At 33.1% G+C, this 19,867-nt stretch overlaps 1 pseudogene; it reads left to right on the forward strand.

The window, feature by feature from the left end:
* The first annotated feature begins 15,475 nt into the window (after positions 1–15,475).
* Positions 15,476–16,061, forward strand: LOC103001067 (40S ribosomal protein S3a-like; annotated as a pseudogene).
* Positions 16,062–19,867: the final 3,806 nt, after the last annotated feature.

Genomic DNA, 19,867 nt, shown 5'->3' on the forward strand with positions numbered 1-19,867 from the left:
ACTTCTTTCATCATACACAATCTTTGCAGGCAACATCTTAACTGCATTCAACACTCTCCAGGAGCACAAATATGACATTATATTGATATCTTCATCCAAAGAGTTTCATTTGACATACTTATTAAGGGCATACAGATACTTACAAAAGACCTTATAAAAAAGTGGATGGGCCATTGCTCCACAAACAGTGCAAGATCGACCACCTTGGATAAATTACTGAATATTATTTGGTGAACAAAATTTCCTTCCATCCCTGACATTGTCAAGAAACAGCTATTGACTTGCTCTCAACTTCTTTTAGGCCTTTTTGGGCTCTGATATGACATAGTCCATGTTTACAAATTTTACTTAAGCCCATCAATGTTCTTACTTGCAAGTCAGCCCATCTTGAATGGATCATCCTCCACCCAAGACTCTAGAATCTTCCTAAATTGCCGTACAAAAGACACTCCCATTAGTGCTCCTGAGACTCCTTCACTGTAGAGGCTTTACCAATCTCCTCTCACGCTTTCTGAAATCTCTAGACCACCCATGATGGCCATACAGTGTTCTTAGGTTTCTGATGCAAGAAACTGCCCTCCTCAGCCCCACCCTGTGTGCCATTAGAGCTGTAATTGTTAAACATGTACTGGGATCTCCTGGAAATAGAAGCTTTCACAGGTTTTCAGTCTGTGGCCTTCTGCATTCAGCTGCCAATTATGCTTTAGGTCATGGAAGCAGCACCCACCAAGCTCAGCACAGCTACTGAGGCTTCCTTGCTATAGGATGGAGTCAAACCTGGATCCTCTGGCATATCTCACCTGCAGAAGGAGGTGACTTCTCCTATGCTTAGTCCCTTGCCAGATATTGTAGTACTGGAGGAGGTCAACTCTCCACTAGGTTCCCTGGCTACTTGGAGAGCCTCTTGAGATGAATTGAGTAGTAACAAAAGGAGTTTAGTTTGTGGACTTTACCAATGGCATTGACGCCATCATACATGATGGAGCTTAGTAGAATGTTGCTGCTTTCCATCCCTTAACTAGATGTCCTGATAAAGGACAAGATCCAGAGTCAGCACAATTGCTCAAACTTCAGGCAGCAATCTTAGCAGTGGATCATTTTGCCAAAAAATGGATTTATCTGCACATTTTAACCAACTATTGGCCATTGCCTAAGATTTGCACATTTGGGCAAAAGAACTCTGTGAATCTTTTTCCTCGAAAATACCCAAAATATAAATCAAGATAACACGTTTCTACATATACCAAGGGCACAATACAAGGCCTCGCCATGACACTTCTCCTACCCTTTGGAGGATTTCCAGACGTTACTGATAGTGACCAAGGTAATCATTTCATTTCTCAGAAAACAAGATGCTGGGATCTTGCAGAAAGCATTCAATGGAAAGTTTGTATCTCCAGTCTCAGGCAGCTGGTTTAATTGAGAAGCAATTAAATGGGCTCCTCAAAGAACTCTTATTTAGGTTACAAAATGACAAATTGACCCCCCTGCTGGTGTCACTGTTGCCACAGGTATTTATTAATATAATTCATGCCCTCTGGTGACTTGCATTCCCTACCCGAATATCACACAGTTCCCTCAATTGCCTTTATTGTCTATAAAGGACTACATCTCTAAAGTTCATGTTTTTGATGACCATCTCACCATGTTGCCTCCTTCTTCCTGGTTAAGTGCCTAATTCACTTCTTAAGAAGGCAATTCTCCTGCTCCCTGAAAGTCTCAGTTATTACTAAGGTTTAAATTGATGTCAAGACATCACATGTCAGTTTGCTATGAGGCCTGAAATTAAGTTTCAGTATTAAGTGCTGTCTTGTTATCTGATAAAATCAGATGGTCTAACTGCAGGTCACTCTACGTACTTTGCTCCCATGTGTAAGATCTTCCAGCTAAATGTTTCCTTATTATTGGGACTGGGCATAGTGCCTGCTTATCTCTGAGTGGCAGGCTTCAGTTCCTTGCCAGTCCATGGAATTATTCAAACAAGCCAACATGTCTTCCTGTGGTAACCAGGGGTCACCTCATACTCTTGTTACTACAAAGCCTGCTTCCCATAATTTCTCTTGTTCACTCTGTTCCCAAGTGCAATCCTTATGTAGCCCTACATTGTGTGGTGTGTTCCACCCCTTGGTTGTGAGTATATGTGACTAAAATATTGTTGATCTCATCTGTCTAGGGTTGGGTGTCATGTGCTTGGCCATCCCCATAACTGTAGGATGGGAAAACCTCCCTCACCAATGGGGTAAAGAGTAGGAAATCAAAACAGGGTCTACGAACTGCATTCCCTCCTCTACCTTTCTTTCTGTGTGAAGAAATGTGTTTTTGGCCAACCTAAAGTGTTCTGGGTAGAATTGTGTCCACCTCCCAAAAAGATATGTTGAAGCCCTAACTCCTACTACATCAGAATGCAATCTTATCTAGAAATAGGGTCATTGAACATATAATTACTTAAGATGAGGTCATACTGGTATAGGGTGGGCTGCTAACCCAATATGTCTGGTATCCTTATAAGAAGATGAACATCTGAAGACCCAGAGATACATAGGGAGAATGCCATGTGACAGTGAATGTGGAGATTGGAGTTGTGCAAGTTGCAAGCCAAAGGATGCCAAAGACAGTGGGCAGACCAGCAGAAGCTACGAAGAAGCAAGGAAGCATTCCTCTCCCCTACAGTTTTAGGGAGAGTATGATCCTGCCAACACCTTGATTTTGGACTTCTAACCTCCAGAACTGTGAGACAATAAATTTCTCTTGTTTTAAGCCACCCAGTGTGTGCTGTTTTGTTATGTCATCCCTAAAAAATGAATATACTGGGTTTTGCTATTAATCTGGTGCCCTCTGGGCATTTTCTAACAGATCTTCAAAAGTATTTCTTGGATTAATATGGTTAACTGCTTAATATGTCCTAGTTTACTCTATAATATAGGTGTTTTATATTTCATGTATACTGTTTTATACTTATTTTGAGCTTAGTAGATGTTTGAGGCATTTTACTTTTTGCCCGAGAGTATTATTTTATTAAATTACATCATCTGCAATGTACAGCTTCATCAATTCTGACTTTTTAAAATGAGTTAATTTTTTGTTTGTGTCATTTGTTTTTAATAATCTCTTTTCAAGGATTCTGACTCTTGCATATCATATATTTTATTGCCTTGTCATAAATAAAAAATAGCATAAATTCTTGAACCTCTGAAACTTCCTTTCAGAGATATGTACCTTTTTTTCTTTTTTTCCTGGCATTTATTATTATGAATAAATCTAAGGTCAACAGATTTGTGTGTAACCATGAATCTTCCCTGAATTGATGCTTATAAACATGCAAGATTAGGAATTTAGTTAATGCAGAAAATGATTACTTATGTTACTATTATTATTCTCTATGAACTTATTTTATTCATCAGAAATACCAATAATTCATAATTCGAATTCATATTACCTCTCCTACATTTGAATAAGTTTCTTCACATTTTTGACCTTGTCTTTGTAATCTGAAGGCCTTCCTGATTTTGGCCTTTTACATAATAATGGTATTTTTAAAAATGATGATTATATATTTTTGAATCTAATATGACTTGAAGAATCTCATTGTTTTCCTTTCTTTATTTTCATTGCTTGAGTCTTGAAACATCCCTATTTTTGCCTACCGCTTCTCATCAGCTCTCTTTTTATCTTTGTTTGAATGGCTTTATTATTGTGTTCTAGTCTTTCACCATTGGTTTTATAGATTTCATGCTTTCTTGAATTCTGTTGTGAATGAGAACAAATACTTCCTAAATATGTCTGTCGTACTTTTTCTGAAACCACATTTTTCCTACCATCACCAAGGCCGTGTTCTTATTATTTTAAAAATATTTATGTATCCTTGAATAATAAGATGTTTGCTCAGTCCTGATATGTGTTTTCATCTCTTCAATGCTACATATTGTTCTTGATATTTTAGAATACTCCAGGGAACTTTTATTCATGTGGAAAGGACTATTCAACACATTTTTATTGGTGATTTGTTTAATACTACACTTATGAGGTATCATTAGTTTTTTTTTTTTTTTTGGCCACACCTTGCAGCTTGCAGGATCTTAGTTCTCCAACCAGGGCTGAACCTGGGCCCTCAGCAGGGAAAGCACGGAGTCCTAACTACTGGACCGCCAGGGAATTCCCTAGATATCATTCTATCGAAACTTTTTTCTAAAATGTAATACTAATGACAGAGCTGGAACTATGATACCTTCAACTTTTTATAAATGAATTATCTCAAATATTGAAACATTGATCAAAAATTCATTTAATATAATTCTTCCAAAATCTGATAAAACCATAAGTTTTAATGCCAAACCATAATTTTTCATATTCAAATATTTTAAATATTACAAAATATTGTAAAATATGCAAATGAATACATTGATAACAAAATGTTACTTTATTTATACATATTGTTTTTTAAATACAAATATCATGTTTAATTCATTTTTTGAAATTAGATTTATACTGTTTATAATACTCTTTCTGGGATTAAAGAAAGAAAACACTGTTTTAGAATATTAGAATTTGCAGATTTTGTTTCGAGACATAAGACTTGATAATACTGTCTATGTGATTCAAACCAGAGACAACAGACGGCATCTTTTCATGTACTATGTTAATATTATACCCTTTACCTTGATTTAATTTCTTAAATCTAGTTTTTTAAGTCTGCTTTGGCCAGAGTAAAACTTAGCGCATCGTCATGTTATTATCACATATTGACCTGTCCTGTTAGCATTTTGAAATCCCATGTAATGAGGAGATACATTGATTGACACTAAAGTATTTTTGTTTTACTATCAAGAGAGGGCATGAATAACTACAATCCCAGTCTGCTCAGGCTATCACAGTTCTTCCTGCCATTGCTTCATATCCGCATATACAAAGCCCACATCCATCCATTTCAGCCCCTACCTATATTGCATTTCTAAAAATTTTATCTCCAAAATATACAATATATAGCCATGCTCTGACTCCAAAAAATTAGTAAATGCCATTCTCTGTGTTTAATTATGGTATAAAGAAACTGCACAAACCAGAATATTAGACCTATAGCCTCAAACTGTGCAAAAGTATGGGATTTATTTATTTATTTATTTTTTGCATTATGGTGGCTTATTTTGAAATCGTATTTAAGAACGAGTACTGATTAAGGCTCTAAGACCCTTAGTTCATAATAAATATGTGAGCTAATTGAAATGAGTAATTTCTGCAAAAATATTGTGTTGCTATAATGTAAAAATACTTTCCTTATACCTGTTGGGGATATTCATGGAAATACAATGATAATATAAGCTAAGTGCTGCTAATTAACTACATGTTATTCACATCTCGGGGATTGCATATTAATAAAGGTGAAAAATCCAATATTTCATTTCTGGATATTTTCCTGACTAGATGAGTCAGAGACTTCTTCTAGAATTCCCATATTGGAAATCACTTTTCTTGATGAATGCCAAAATACTAAGATACTCCCCTTCTCATTAGTGGACTGCTTTTCTCTCAAAAGAAAGTCTAGAGGGGCACTATTTACCTTCTCCATACAGGTTCTCCATTCCAACACGAAGTTATGTTTATATTTATTTTAATTTATTTTGTATTATGTATGGTCAGCAAGAATCATTTGTCAATTCCACTGACTTTCCATCGTCCTTTCAAAGTAATTTAGATATTCTCATTCCTGTATTTGCTAAAGAACATAGCTCAATAAATTTTAGTTAAACAATATCAGCACTTGTCAGAAAAGTTTTAACATTTTTAAATTAAAATTAGATTAGATTAAAATTTATATTTTCTAATGGTTGTCTATTTATATCCCTTAGCTCTATGAAATAATAAACAGGGTTGGCTTTGTCAGTAGTTTCATAATAACAATGGATTAAGTTTATGATTGACCAGGGAGAGTAAATAGTGGATTCTACCGTCTTTAATATGAGTACTCCTAGTGATCATAGAGAGAAATTTTATATTTCTACAAGCTTAAACTACTTGCCAGAACTGATGATGTGATGTTAACATGCACGTACACACCCATACACATACTTGCACACACAAACACCACACCTTTATAACATTTGCCTTCAAAATAGCATACAATTCAGTAATACTTTTGTTTAATATTAATTAGCACATAGTCATTCTTTGGTTTTTTAAAAGAAAAAAATTCTACTTTGTGCAAATGAATTTCACTTGCACTGCTATGTCAGTATATATGGAAGAATAAACAAGCAAACAATATAGGGAAAAAAACACAACTGTCAAAACCAGCTGTTCAGCCAACATATTCTGGCAAATCTGAAGAATATTTATAGTTTCTTTATTAATAGATCCAGGTCAGAAGTAATGTAGATATCTGAGGGATTTCATTTGGTTGTGACTGTGCTCAAACTGCTTAGTACTTTATAGACATTCTGCTAGGAAAATATTTACGTTTTCAGAAGCTTCCTAGGGAAATTTTTACACATTTACTTTTCCTTTTGTTAGCAGATTCTCATCTGTCTATAGTCGGACTTCAGTGAATAAATGATAACATTATTTCATGCCTAATAGAATTCACAAAAGGTTTAGGGATTCTTTATAAACCTTACTTTATTTCAAAACAAGTGTTTCAGTTGAGTAAGTCTTTAGAAAATTGCACTACAAATGTATTTGTTAGTTATATTGTCATCCATTAGTCTATAAATATTAAAAATAAAGTCAACTGCAAAGACTCTTGAATAATAATATATTTGGGTAAGGTTGACTTGTTTTAACTGATTTTTTTCCATATGAAAAGGAAAAGCATTTTCAGCAAAACAGCCAGACACAAGATGTTCCTCCAGTGCTGGCTAATCATTCAATCGAGTAGCAGAAATTGCATGGACCATCAGAGGTTCTTTTTATATCTGAGAAAGTGAAATATATAAACTAAGATGAATTTTCAAGATGAACAAACACAAAGGGCACATCACCTATCAGAGAATTTCAAAACTGAATTGGCTGAGAAAATAGCTGCTGCTTATTTGTAGTCCGTTTTATGTTTCATCTAGAAACATCTCCACATGGAAGTCAGGTAAAGGGAAGATTCAGGGATTTATTTTTACTTTGCTGTCAGATTCCTTCAATGCCAGATTTTATTTTATTTTTTAAATTAATTTTTATGGAGTATAGTTGATTTACAATGTTGTGTTAGTTTTTGCTGTACAGCAAAGTGAATCAATTATACATACACACATATCTACTCTTTTTAAGATTCTTTTCCCATATAGGTCATTACAGAGTATTGAGTAGTGTTCCCTGTGCTATACAGTAGGTTCTTATTAGTTACCTATTTTATATATAATAGTGTATATATGTCAATCCCAATCTCCCAATTTATCCCTCCCCTCCATTCCCCCCTTGGTAACTGTAAGTTTGTTATCTACATCTGTGACTCTATTTCTGTTTCGTAAATAAGTTCATTTGTACCATTTTTTTAGATTCCACATACAAGCGATATCATTTTATATTTGTCTTTCTCTGTCTGACAAATATTATAGCAAACATAAACAAGGTAAGTAAATTTTCTATCTACTGTGTGTAGTAATAGTGTTGGCTGTTAATGATTTTTTTTATACAGAAGCCACTCAATTTGTTTTAGAATAAACTGCTTATAATGACATTCAGGATATTAATTTAAAAAATTCTCACAATGTATTTTGAGTACTCTGTCTTTGTTGCTACAAGGGAAAGGAGGCTTTAGAATGCACTTTGCAGAAACTGAAGCAGTTGGATTCCTCTGATATTGAGGAAAGAAGAAAGCAAGATAAATAAAGAAAAAAAATCCAATAACAACATACTGACATGAAGAGTTATTAAAACGTAGAATCTCAAATCAGGCTTTCCATAGTGCTGTTTACTGTTATCCCCTGTGGTTTGACTAAAATATAAAAAGTTGAAAAAAGGAAGAAATGTGACCCAGCCTGTGTATTTTATTTTATTGACTCCATTAAGACATTGACATTACATCATTTTCTAAAAACATAGTTTAATAAATGTTTCTAAAATTTTAGTTTAAATTTAAAAATTCTTAAAATTAAAAATACTATTAAACTATCTATGTCTTTGTATTTAAAGTGAGTTTCTTTTAGAGAACATATAGTTTGGTCTCACAGTCCTAATCTTTTAAGTGATATCTTTGTATCATTCACATTTCAAGTGATTACTTATATGGTTGGATTAAAATCATATTGCTTGCTGTTTTTTTTGGTTGTTGTTGTTGTTCCATTTGCTCCAATTTTTTTTGTTTTCCTGGACTTTTCCTATAAGTAGAATCATACAATATATGTTCATTTCTGACTGGTTTCTTTCAACTAATGTAATGATATCAGGTTCATCCATACTGTAGCATGTATAAGTACTTCATTCCTTATTATTGCTGAATATTATTCAATGTTATGGGTATATTTTATTTATCTATTTATCAGTTGATGGATATTTGGCTTGTTTTCACATTTATGGTATTACGCAGAATGCTACTGTGAATATTTACGTATTTTTACACGGACATATGTTTTCTATTCTCTTGGAATAGCATTGCTGGTTGTATGGTAACTCTATGTTTGACTTTTTGAGGAACTCCCAAGCTGTTTTCCAAAGGAGCTGAACCATTTTATATACTCAGCAGCAATTTATGAGGACTCCAATTTCTCTACATCTTCACCAACACTTGTTATTGCTCATCTTTATTTTATTATAACCATTCTAGTGAGTGTGAAATGGTATCTCATTGTGGTTTTTGATTTATGCTTCTCTAATGTCTAATGATGCTGAGCATCTTGTGCTTATTGGCTGTTTGTATATCTTCTTTCAAGAAATCTCTATCCAAATCTATTGCTCATTTTAAATTAGTTTATTTGTCTGATTATTGTTGAATTGTAAGAGTTCTTTATGCTGGAAGCAAGTCCCTTATTATATATATCATTGGAAAGTATCTTCTTTCAACTATTGGGGTGTTTTTTCACTTTATTGTATTTATAGAAGTTTTAAAATTTGATGAAGTCCAATTTATCTCTTTTTTTCCCTTTTGTCACTTGTGGTTTTGGTTTCATATATAATATTAGTCATTGCCTAATCCAAGGCCATTGAGATTTACTCTTTTGTTTTCTTCTGAGAATTTTCTAGTTTTAGCTCTTACATTTAGGTCTCATTAAGCTAATTTTTGTGTATGGTATGAGGTATAAGACGTGAGGTCTTTGCATGTGGATATTGTGTTGTCTGAGCACCATTTGTTGAAAATATTATTTTTCCCCATTGAATTATCTTGGCATCTTTGTCAAAATTTAATTGACCATGAATGTAAGGGGTTTTTTTTTATAGACTTTAAAATCTTTTTCATTGATCTATATGTCTACTCTTATGTCAGTACCACACTCCCATAATTACTGTAGCTTTGTAGTAACATGTACTGTTCTTCTTTTCTCCTCCTCCTCCTCCTCTCCCTCCTCCCCTGCCTCTCCTTCTTCGGCTTTCAGTTAGGATATTTTTCATGGAAAAAATCTGCTTATAGCTCAGACAGTCATCTCTCAACTCAGCCACCTGTCTGATGGCTCTACTTTATGAGTAATAAAATGGCATAAATTATTTTGATTCTTTTTTTTCTTTATTCTTTAGGCATATCAAGTCTAATTTTGTGACCCTCATTCAACAACTTTGCAGGATATTTAGTTATTTAATTTTGCTGTTAAGATTACTTTTAGCTAGTTCTAAGTGTATGGAAATTTTATATTAAAATAATTTAATATTTAAAATTTGTGCATATGTTATATAAGCCTTTGGTTTTTAAAATGTACTTTTATCTTATAAACATGATTTAATAATTAAATTCAAATTAATTTTATGGCTTCATGTATGATACTAACTCTTACTGATATTAATTCAACTAGAGAATGAACAGCATAGAAATGAACACACTATAAGTTAAAAAAAGGAACATTATCGTCTATTATGCAGCAGGAGAGGAACAACTGCTTATTGATTAGAAGAGATCTTTCTGGAATATACATATCAATTATGAAAGCTGCTTACCTTGTAACTGTATATCCATCAATACATTCATTCAAATCAATAAGCAAGCACTGACTGGTCATTGTTTTAGACATGGGATATATATCCAATATTTCTGGCTAGAAAGTATTTATAGTATGATATAGACATAAAAAATTAAACAGGAGCTGTTCATGGTGACAAGTACTAAGATATAGACAAACAGAGAGAAGAGGCTCCTATACCAGATTTGAGAGTCATTAAAGGCTAGAAGAAGTAAAGTTTAAGTTAACGCATGAAAGATAAGTAGGGCTAGCATGATGAAACCTGGTGACTATTACTGCTGCCAAGTGAACTTTACATTTTCTGTCTTGCTTCACTAAAAATAATTTGTTTTTAATTATATTTTAATACTACCCCCAAACACAGAAGTATTTCTGAAACTACAAGTTATGAAAAAAGTAAAGACGTTAAGCTTAAGACATTTTAAATATTAAGCCAATGTTATTAACTGTGGATATGTGTTGAAGCGAACAATAAAGAATCAAGCTGTAAGATCTCTGTTTGGTGCCACTGCCTTAAACAATGTTGAAGAGTCATTCTTGTAAAAGATCAATGTTGCTATATCATGTTATGTTCAAAGCCTGGGATACCTTTAGGGAGGAGTGGAATTCAATGGTTGCTACTCCAGTCACCTGCCCAGCCACTCAGTGGTTTGAGGAAGAGCTGAGTGTGGTCATAGGTCTACAGACCCTCTCTTCTAAACCGGGGGACATACAGCACGTACTCACAGCAATTCTTCTGCTCGCAGACATCGTAACCTCTCATTGTGAAAATTTCTTAGTCTAACTGCAATCTTACAGTCCGACTTAACTGAACACCTCCATTCATTATTTGAGAGCAGAATCTGATACATATTTCTTAGAAGAAAATTATTACCATAAAAATCTGATATTTTTATTAAAAAATTGACACCCAGAAGAAAACTCATCATTCTTTCCTCCCAATAACAGCATTTTTGTTATACAAAATGAGGTTGCACTGTCATTAGGAGGAAAACAGTATCATAGCACTTGCTACTGTGTTTATTCCACTGTAAGCACAACTACTAGAGAAAAATCAACTACTTTTAGGCAAGAAAAATACTATGCTTGAAAATAAATTTGTATGCAGATTCTGAGTTAAATATTATGTTTCAGTGAGATTAGCAAGCACCAAATAGCAACAGTGAAGAAAAAGCCACTGAAATTCTTAAGAGCAAATAATCTGCCATTCTCTGCTTCTGTATCTGAATCTTATCTGCTCAAGCTATCAGGAAGAAGCTGTCAATCAGCTCTATTGCTGAAATGAAGGAGTAGATGGTACAGTTTAATTTCATTATGGAAATTGATTTGCATCCTTTATATTTCTTGATTGAAATCTTTCCAGGTAATGGCATTGAAGAAGACTCATAAAACTGCCATGACTGGGGTAATAACTATTATTATGATCAAATTTAATAAAAAAAAAGTTCCCTACAATATGGGAACTATGAATAATTCATATAAACTGTTGCTTAAAATGTGATACAGAGGAAAAGACTTGTAGAAAAAATCTTAATGTATCCAGACAGGGATGATAACTGGTTTTTGCAAATAATGAATACTTCATGTACAAACGAAGACTAACAAGGCTAGAGGAGAGGACTCCACACAGAGGAAATAATTCCATGTATCTGATTTTTGCGGAATAAGAAGGATGGATGGATTTTTTAAAAAGAACTGTCACAGAAAGCATATTCAAAAATTAGATTTTGGAACATCACAATGCTTCTTTTAAATAAGCAATGACTTGAGGAATATTTAAGATAAGTCTGTTTTCGTATGTTTGTGAATGATCTATGCAAAAATGAACATTGATCCCAGTGCTCAAATTTAGTATTTTCCTGTATATTATTATTTAACAGACACAGTGGCCTAGAAATCCAAGTTAACCCTAAAGAATTTGCATAAAATCAATATCAAAACAATATTTGTTTCAAAAAAGAAGTTTAAAAATGGTTATTTGTACTTATTTGATATATAGAATTTTTACATGCATAAGTATATCTCTAGCTATAATCAGTTTTTTTATTTGAGTTTTGTTTCAGTTTACTTTTATTTCTTTTAACTCTGTTAATTTCTCTGCTTCCTGCTTTTATTGGCTACCATCTGGTGGAAAAAATTGTAATAGCAGAGCAAGGTTAAAAGATATGTAATAAGACAAAGGTTTTAATTGTAAATATGATTGCCACGTAATACTGCTGACATGGGTAGCAAGCTTGATAATACAATTTTGTTCTTATCATACTCAGTTCCATTATGATTATGACTATTCAACTCTTAAATAATTTGGAAATTTATATTTTATGGTTTATATATAAAATAACCATCATATTTTAATGAGTTCCATGAAGGTAGGGACCAATTTGTTGTGATTATTGCAATGTAACCAGGAAGTCCTTGTTGACCTTGACAGACTTATTTTCCACGTATTATTTCAGCATAATTATTATTAGTGCCCACTTTCACTCTCAAACTATACTGCTTTAGAAAATAAAATACATCTTATTCTGTTTATAATCAGCAATTAGCGTGGTACCTGTGGATACACTGTGCATTAAATATTTTTAATTTTTTCAGTATTTAAGGGTTTTTTTCTATTTATGTTAGATAATTTAGGCATGGATTCTCTTATTTGAGAATTTCTTCATGAAGACAACATTAAGAAATTAAACCTTCAATTTTGAATTAAAAAATGTAATAGTTGACTTCATGTCTTATTATTTTGGAAGTATATTGCATAGACTATAGCTTATAAAACCTACAAGTTTTTCTTAAGCAGTTAATAATACAATGTGGAATACAAACATGTGTTCTTTGTTGATTACCTCATGATGTCTCAATAGTCATCTCCCTGCACTTGTTAGTAAATGTGCTGAGAGAATGATTTGACAGATATAATGCATTGTGAAATACATCTTACCAATTGAAGGAAAAAATTGATATAGTTACATTCACATGTATGCAGATAAGCTGTGTATATCACCTGGCAGAATAATTACATTGTCATTTTATTAACTAATACATTCTCACTATTTTGCACAGAGCATTCCTAAAGATTAATCTCTTAAAGGGTTTATAAATCTCAAAATTTATTTTTATTTATACTCTTTTAAGTTCTAAATTTTAATCTTTAAAAATTCCAAATATGTTATTATTTCTATGTAATTTTTTTGTTAACATATTTTAATGACCCCAGAAATCACATAGTCAACCTTCTTGATTAAAAGAAGCAGAGGTTATATTCTAATCTGATGCATGCTTATTCCTTTATAAGTTACAGTAATTATCTTCAAAATACTTTAATGTGACAACAGAATTTAACACAGTATTAAAATTTGTTGCAACTAATTGAATTAACTATACCTAAGTCATAAATTTGTTGTTCAAACTGGGTTAATCATTTTCCATTTCTCTTTAAGTAATTTGTTACCCTGGCTATTAAAAAAGAAATTTTATGAGACAACTGGAGAAATCAGAAAACTCATTGGATAGCTGATGATAATAAGGAACTTTTTATGATAGTTGATGATATTATGATCATGTTTTCGAAAGATTGCTTATTTTTAGAGGTACGTATAAAATATATAAGGAAGAATGAAATAATCTCTTGGTTTAGCTCCTTAAACAATGTGAAATGGGGTTAACTAGTGGGGATAAAGATAAAATAAAATTGGTCATAAATTTTTATTCATTGAAGTTGAATGATGGGTACAGGGTTACACTACTATTCTCTCTCTCTCTCGCTCTTTGTATGTGTGTATATATATATATATATATACACACACACATATATGTATGTATATTCATATTTGTATATATACAATTATATATATAATTATATGTCTTTCTTGGATATTTTTAATGTATTCACACTTCTTTTAGCTTTTCTCCTGAGTGATAAATGATTTTCTTTCATGTAAAATATCTTAGGCTTACAGTAGGCTTAGTAATATTCTGTATTGAGATAAGGATGCTTCTTTCTTTGAGTTATAATATTTTTATGTTTCAGTGTTATTTATTCAAACATATGAAAAGAAGGAATTTATAAAGTGCATTTTCTGTAAAGTAATGACTTATATATTTTTGTTCTAATGGTTTATGGATGAAACCTTTGAATGACAAAATATTTCCTTGACTGGATCATGTATATTTACACAGAAAACTGCTTAGTTGTTTCAAGTATTACCTCTAAAACATATCCTGTATCTATTCATTTCAATATTGTATATACTGTTTTGGTTCAAGTTTAAAAAGAAATGATGAATTAGATAAAATATAGAGTGATAATGAAAGTTGTGGTAAACATGGTTTTGATTAGGCTCACTTTTAAACTTTAGCAGTTTAATCATTTATGCATAAAGTGTGTGTTGCATTAAACATCCTTGCTATAATCAGTTTCTATGACAACCAAGAAGCTGGCAGATTATATTGATTCATGCAGGATGGTTTCCAAGGTTGTAACCAATTTATTAGACGTAATTATTGTATTAGAATGACTGGCAATGATAACTCTAATATAAGTGGTAACATTTCACTATTTAAATTATTCTTACACTTCATGGGATACTTATATGCTTAAAAAATCCTTATGCTAATAATTGGAGAAGGCAAAATTGAAGAGCGACTCTAAAGTACATGTTAAGCTAATGAAACTAGAAAAATATAACAATTATGATTTAAGTTTAAAGAACCAGATTGGTTTTTATTTGATATTAGGAGGGTGGAAATAAATATTTACCCATGAATCTATATTGAAAAATCATCTCAGAACCTTTCAAATGACGATAAATCTTAAAATCAATAAGCCATGTGTCTTATTTCAGGCTGCTATAACAAAATACCACATACATTATTTCTCACAGTTTTAGAGGCTGGAAGTCTGAGATTAGGGCCCCAGCACAGTTGGCTGAAGACCTTCTTCCAGGTCAGAAGGGGTGAGCTAACTCTGTGGTGTCTTTTTTATAAGAGTACTAACCCCATTCACAAGGGCTATTCCTTTATGACCTCAGCAATTCATAAAGGCCCTACCTCCTACTACCATCACATCGTGTACTAAGAGTTCAACATACAAATTTCAAGGGGGACACAAACATTCAGGCCACAGCAACATGTTACCATAATCTTTATCATTTCCTCAAAACAAGTATCCTTTCTGTCCTAAATTGCTTTTCACTTAAAAAATTTTTTTTTGGAAGTTACAAGGAAATGATGGAATGATGGTTCTTTACCCATTGTATACAAGGGCTCTAAAAATATCTAAGTAGTTTCCTTTTTCGGAGGTTATGGTTTGGGTTTGAGGAACTTTTCATTGCCTGTATAAATTGCAAAATAAAATAGTAGTATAGACCTTTGGCTCTCAGAGCAGCACCATGGTCATTGGCAAGAACAAGCATCTTACAAAAAGGCAGCAAAGAAGGAGCCAAGAAGAAAGTAGTTGATCCACTTTCTAAAACATACTGATATGATGTAAAAGCACTAATTACCTATGTTCAATGTGAGTAATGTTGGAAAAACTTTAGTCTCAAGGACTCAAGGAACCAAAATTGCATCTGATGACCTCAAGGGTAGTGTTTTTGAAGTGAACCTTGCTGAGTTTCAGAATGATGAATCTGCACCTAGAAAATTCAGGCTAATTACTGAGGATATTCTGGGCAAAAACTGCCTGACCAACTTCTATGACATGAATCTTACCAGTGACAAAATGTTCTCTATGATCTAAAAATGGCAGACCATGATTGAAGTTTATATTGAGATCAAGAGTACTGATGGTTATTTAATTCATCTGGTCTCTGTCGGTTTTACTAAAAAAACATATAACAACTAGATTCAGAAGACGTCTTAAGCTCAGGACCACAGCTCCCCAAAATCCGGAAGAAGATTATGGAAATCATGACCCAAAAGTTGTAGACAAATGACTTGAAAGAAGTCATTCCCTACAAGGAATGCGGTTACTAACAGGCCGCAGACTGGTACCAGTCCGAAGCGGGCGGCGGTGGGGGGGGGGGGGGGGTGTTGATGACCTCTGCTTTCGTTCGTGCTCTTTCCCATACAATTTAGAATCAGCTTGTCAAGAAATTCCTCCCTACCTAGTGAGACTTTCTCCTATATTGACCCCTAAAAATTCTATAGCTTTTCCTTTTACATTTTTAAACTATCTCTAATTTTTTATATATGGTGAGAAAGTAAATTAAATTTGTTTTCTTGCAGTTCAAATGTGTGTGTATGTGTGCCCATGTGCTTTGTGTGTGTGCATACATATTTTGGGGGCTTCTTTATGCTCTAATTGTCAATGAGGCTATGCTATTCTTTAGGTCAGTGGTCCCCAACTGTTTGGCACCAGGGACCAGTTTCGTGGAAGACAGTTTTTCCACGGACAGGGGCGGGGGCCGGGGAACGGTTCAGGCGGTAACGCGAGCAATGAGGAGCAATGGGGAGCAGCCTGGGGGTTGGGGACCCCTGCTTTAAGTTGTGCTCTTTCCCATACAATTTAGAATCATGTTGTGAATTTCCATAAAATACCTTTTGAAATTTGCATTAGAATTACATTTATTCCATAGCCCTATTTACATCTTTATGATCCATCTCTACATTTATTTAGTTATTTTAAAATCTTTCAGTATAATGCTATAAACATTTTACTGAAAGTTCTGCAGCAACTTTTGTTGGATTTATTCCTGATCATTTTATAGTTTAAATCCTATCAATGGTACGTAACTGTGAAATTATATTTTATGTTGTTGCTCTTTGTAAAAATGTAGTTGATTTTCATAGAGTGTGATGTCTGCGATCTTAATAAACTTACTGAATTTTGTGTTAGCTGTAGTTTCTTTAGAGTTTTCTAGGTAGACATTTATATGCTCTATAAATAACTTAATAGTGGTGATAGTGAGCTACTTTGCTTTGTTCTTGATCTTGAAGGAAATCATTATAACATTTTATCATTGTATAATATCTGATGTAATTTGTTGGTGAATATCTTTTAATGTTTTAAGAAAATGTCCTTCTGTTCATAGTTAGCTAAGAATTTTTTCCATGAGCTTATGTTGTACTTCTTGGAATACTGATTTTTCTGCCTCTATTGAAATGAATATATGATATTTTCCTTCAATAAGGTGAATTATTTTAACTGTTTCTAATATTTAGTCAATCTTGCATTCCTGGGGTAAACTCCCTTTGATGATGGTAAATTATATTTTTTATATATTCTTGGGTTTGGTTAATAAATATTTGTTTAGGATTTTGTATCCTTGTTTATGAGTAAGATGGGACTAGTAATTTTTTTTCTCATACTGACCTAGCAGATTTTAGTACTAATGTTATATTGACCTTAAAAAATTAGCTGATGACTATTTCCTTTCTTTCATTGTCTGGAAAAAAATTAAAATAATGGAATTATTTGTTCCTTTAGGGTTTAATAAGGTTTGCACATAGAACCATCTAAGATTGCTGTTGATCCGTATCAGAAGATTTTAAAACATTTATTTATTTTTGTATGTTGTTATAGGGCTACTCAGGGTTTTTTCATTCTAGATTCGACTTTTAGAAATTCTATTATTTCATAGAATTCATTTAATCTCAGTGTTAAATAATTTGGCCACAGTGTTCATAGCCTCTAACAATTTTTAATAACTATAGTATTAGTAATTATTGTTTTTTAAATTCTAATATTGTTATTGTGCCATCTGTTACATTTTTGTAATTTTTCAGAGTTTTCTCAATATTATCAGTTTTCTTTCCAAGGAACAACTTTTGAGTTTGTTGATCCTACTTATTGTATCTCTGGTTTCTGTTTTATTCATATTTAAAATTTTTCTCGAGTATTTTCTTCCTTTTCTGCAGATTCAGGTCCTTTCTCATTTTTCTATCTGGGTTGCAGAATTTTTGTTGATGATTTGCAGAAGTTCCTTTTATATCCTAAATATTCCCTTTCTGACTTGGACCAAACAAAAATGTTTTCCCAGTCTTCCATGTTTGTTAATTTTGATTTTGGTGTCCTTAATTGAAGAGAAGTTGTTAATTTTGATGTATCACACTAACCATTTTTGTTTTGTTTTATAGTTTGTCTTTGGAAATTTTGTGTGATATTTCTTAGCTATTACCCTTGCTCCCTTTGTCACAAATACAGGCTTCTTCATTTACTTCTATAACTTTTCAAATTTTATTTTGACATGTTTCCTTTAATCTCTTTGGAACTCCTTTGTCTGTAGGTTTAGTTAAAGAACAAGTTTTTACGTTTCTCCATATCGTAAGCCACTTAACATCAATATCTGTGGACAGTATTTCATTTCACCATTCATTTATGCTGCCAGGTTTATCCTATATTAAATCTCTGCTATATGTGAGTCCATCTGTAGCATCTCTAACTCCAATAGCCTATTTTTCTCTTATAGGAAAACAGTGATTTTTATTTCCATGAGTGTGCACTCTGCCTTACTGTTTGATAGGTTAATCAGTATTTTTTCTTTCCAGCTTTAGGTTTACGTAGTTATTTGTATATTCTTACGTATAATTTTTAACGTATCAAATTCCTTTAGAAGTCCAAATGTCTTAAAACACATTTTAAAATATTTGATACTTAACTCAAATATATGTAATTTATATGTATATAAAATGAATATCTGGATCATTTCTGGGTTTGCTGCTATTGTCTCTTTGTTCTCTTGATTATTAATTATATAAAATTACTTTTTGTATATTTATAAATTTAAAGTTTATAAATATTTGTGGTGTATGCTAGGCATTCTGTCAAAAAATAGGATTTCACATATACATATTTTCTCTCACTGTACATATTTTTCTCTTTTTTATACTGTCAGACAACTAAGGTAAGGGAATTATTTATCCTCTCAATCCATTCAGAAATTTATCTTGGTCAGGGCTGGACTGCAGCTTTGGGAAGACTTAGTCGTCTTTTGTTTCACTTTTATTCGCAGGTGTGCTTTCTAAATTATTGGATTGTGAGCCTCATAGTGCTCTGTCTCTTCAGCTCTGAACATTTGCAAGAGTTTAGAGATTTCTTGCCCAGCTCTTCAGCAACCTGTCCCGTACAGCGTCATAAACAGGCCTAAGATGCCTAAGGCAGAGACAGTACTACTATGCTTAAGGCTACCTCTTTCTCCACCAGATCTTTGTTTCCTAAACCAGTCAATTCTACAGGAGATTTTCTTCTGTCTTTTAGAAATTTTCAAATTAACTCTTCAGGCTCTCACACTGTCCACAGAATAGCCAGATAGCAGAATAGCCAATAACCCATCAAACAGTTATCTCATGGGGAAGCATAGTCAGGTGGTTGCAGACCTTCAGGTTATAACGTGTTACTCCATCTGTGCACAGCTGCTAAAAAATAGTTGGTTTCTCTTTCCCAAGCACTCTTACCCCAGTCTTCAGCTAGTATCCAGGATCTGCAAATGCCCCCAGGAGTGAAATGTTTGGAGATAATTTGACCTAAGTGATGAACACACAAATGGACAATGGCAAGACCATATATGAGAGCAGACATGTGACCCACACACTCTGCAGCAAACAGTCCAGAAAGTCAAATCAAAGTCTCTGCAGCAATCAGAACAGTCAGAACTTGGACAGTGACTATGGGCTTTCCTAATTTCTGCCCTTACTTACAACTCAGAGCCACCTGGAGAAAGCCAAATATGCTCCCCAATACAATCATGTAAGATGCCCCACTTCTAGTTAAGCTACCTCCAGCTTCCCCATGCTAACAGCCTCCGATAAAAGCAAACCAAAACCTCTTTTTTCCACCATAA

Source organism: Balaenoptera acutorostrata, chromosome 14 (genome assembly GCF_949987535.1).
Source record: "Balaenoptera acutorostrata chromosome 14, mBalAcu1.1, whole genome shotgun sequence".
Lineage (NCBI taxonomy): Eukaryota > Metazoa > Chordata > Mammalia > Artiodactyla > Balaenopteridae > Balaenoptera > Balaenoptera acutorostrata.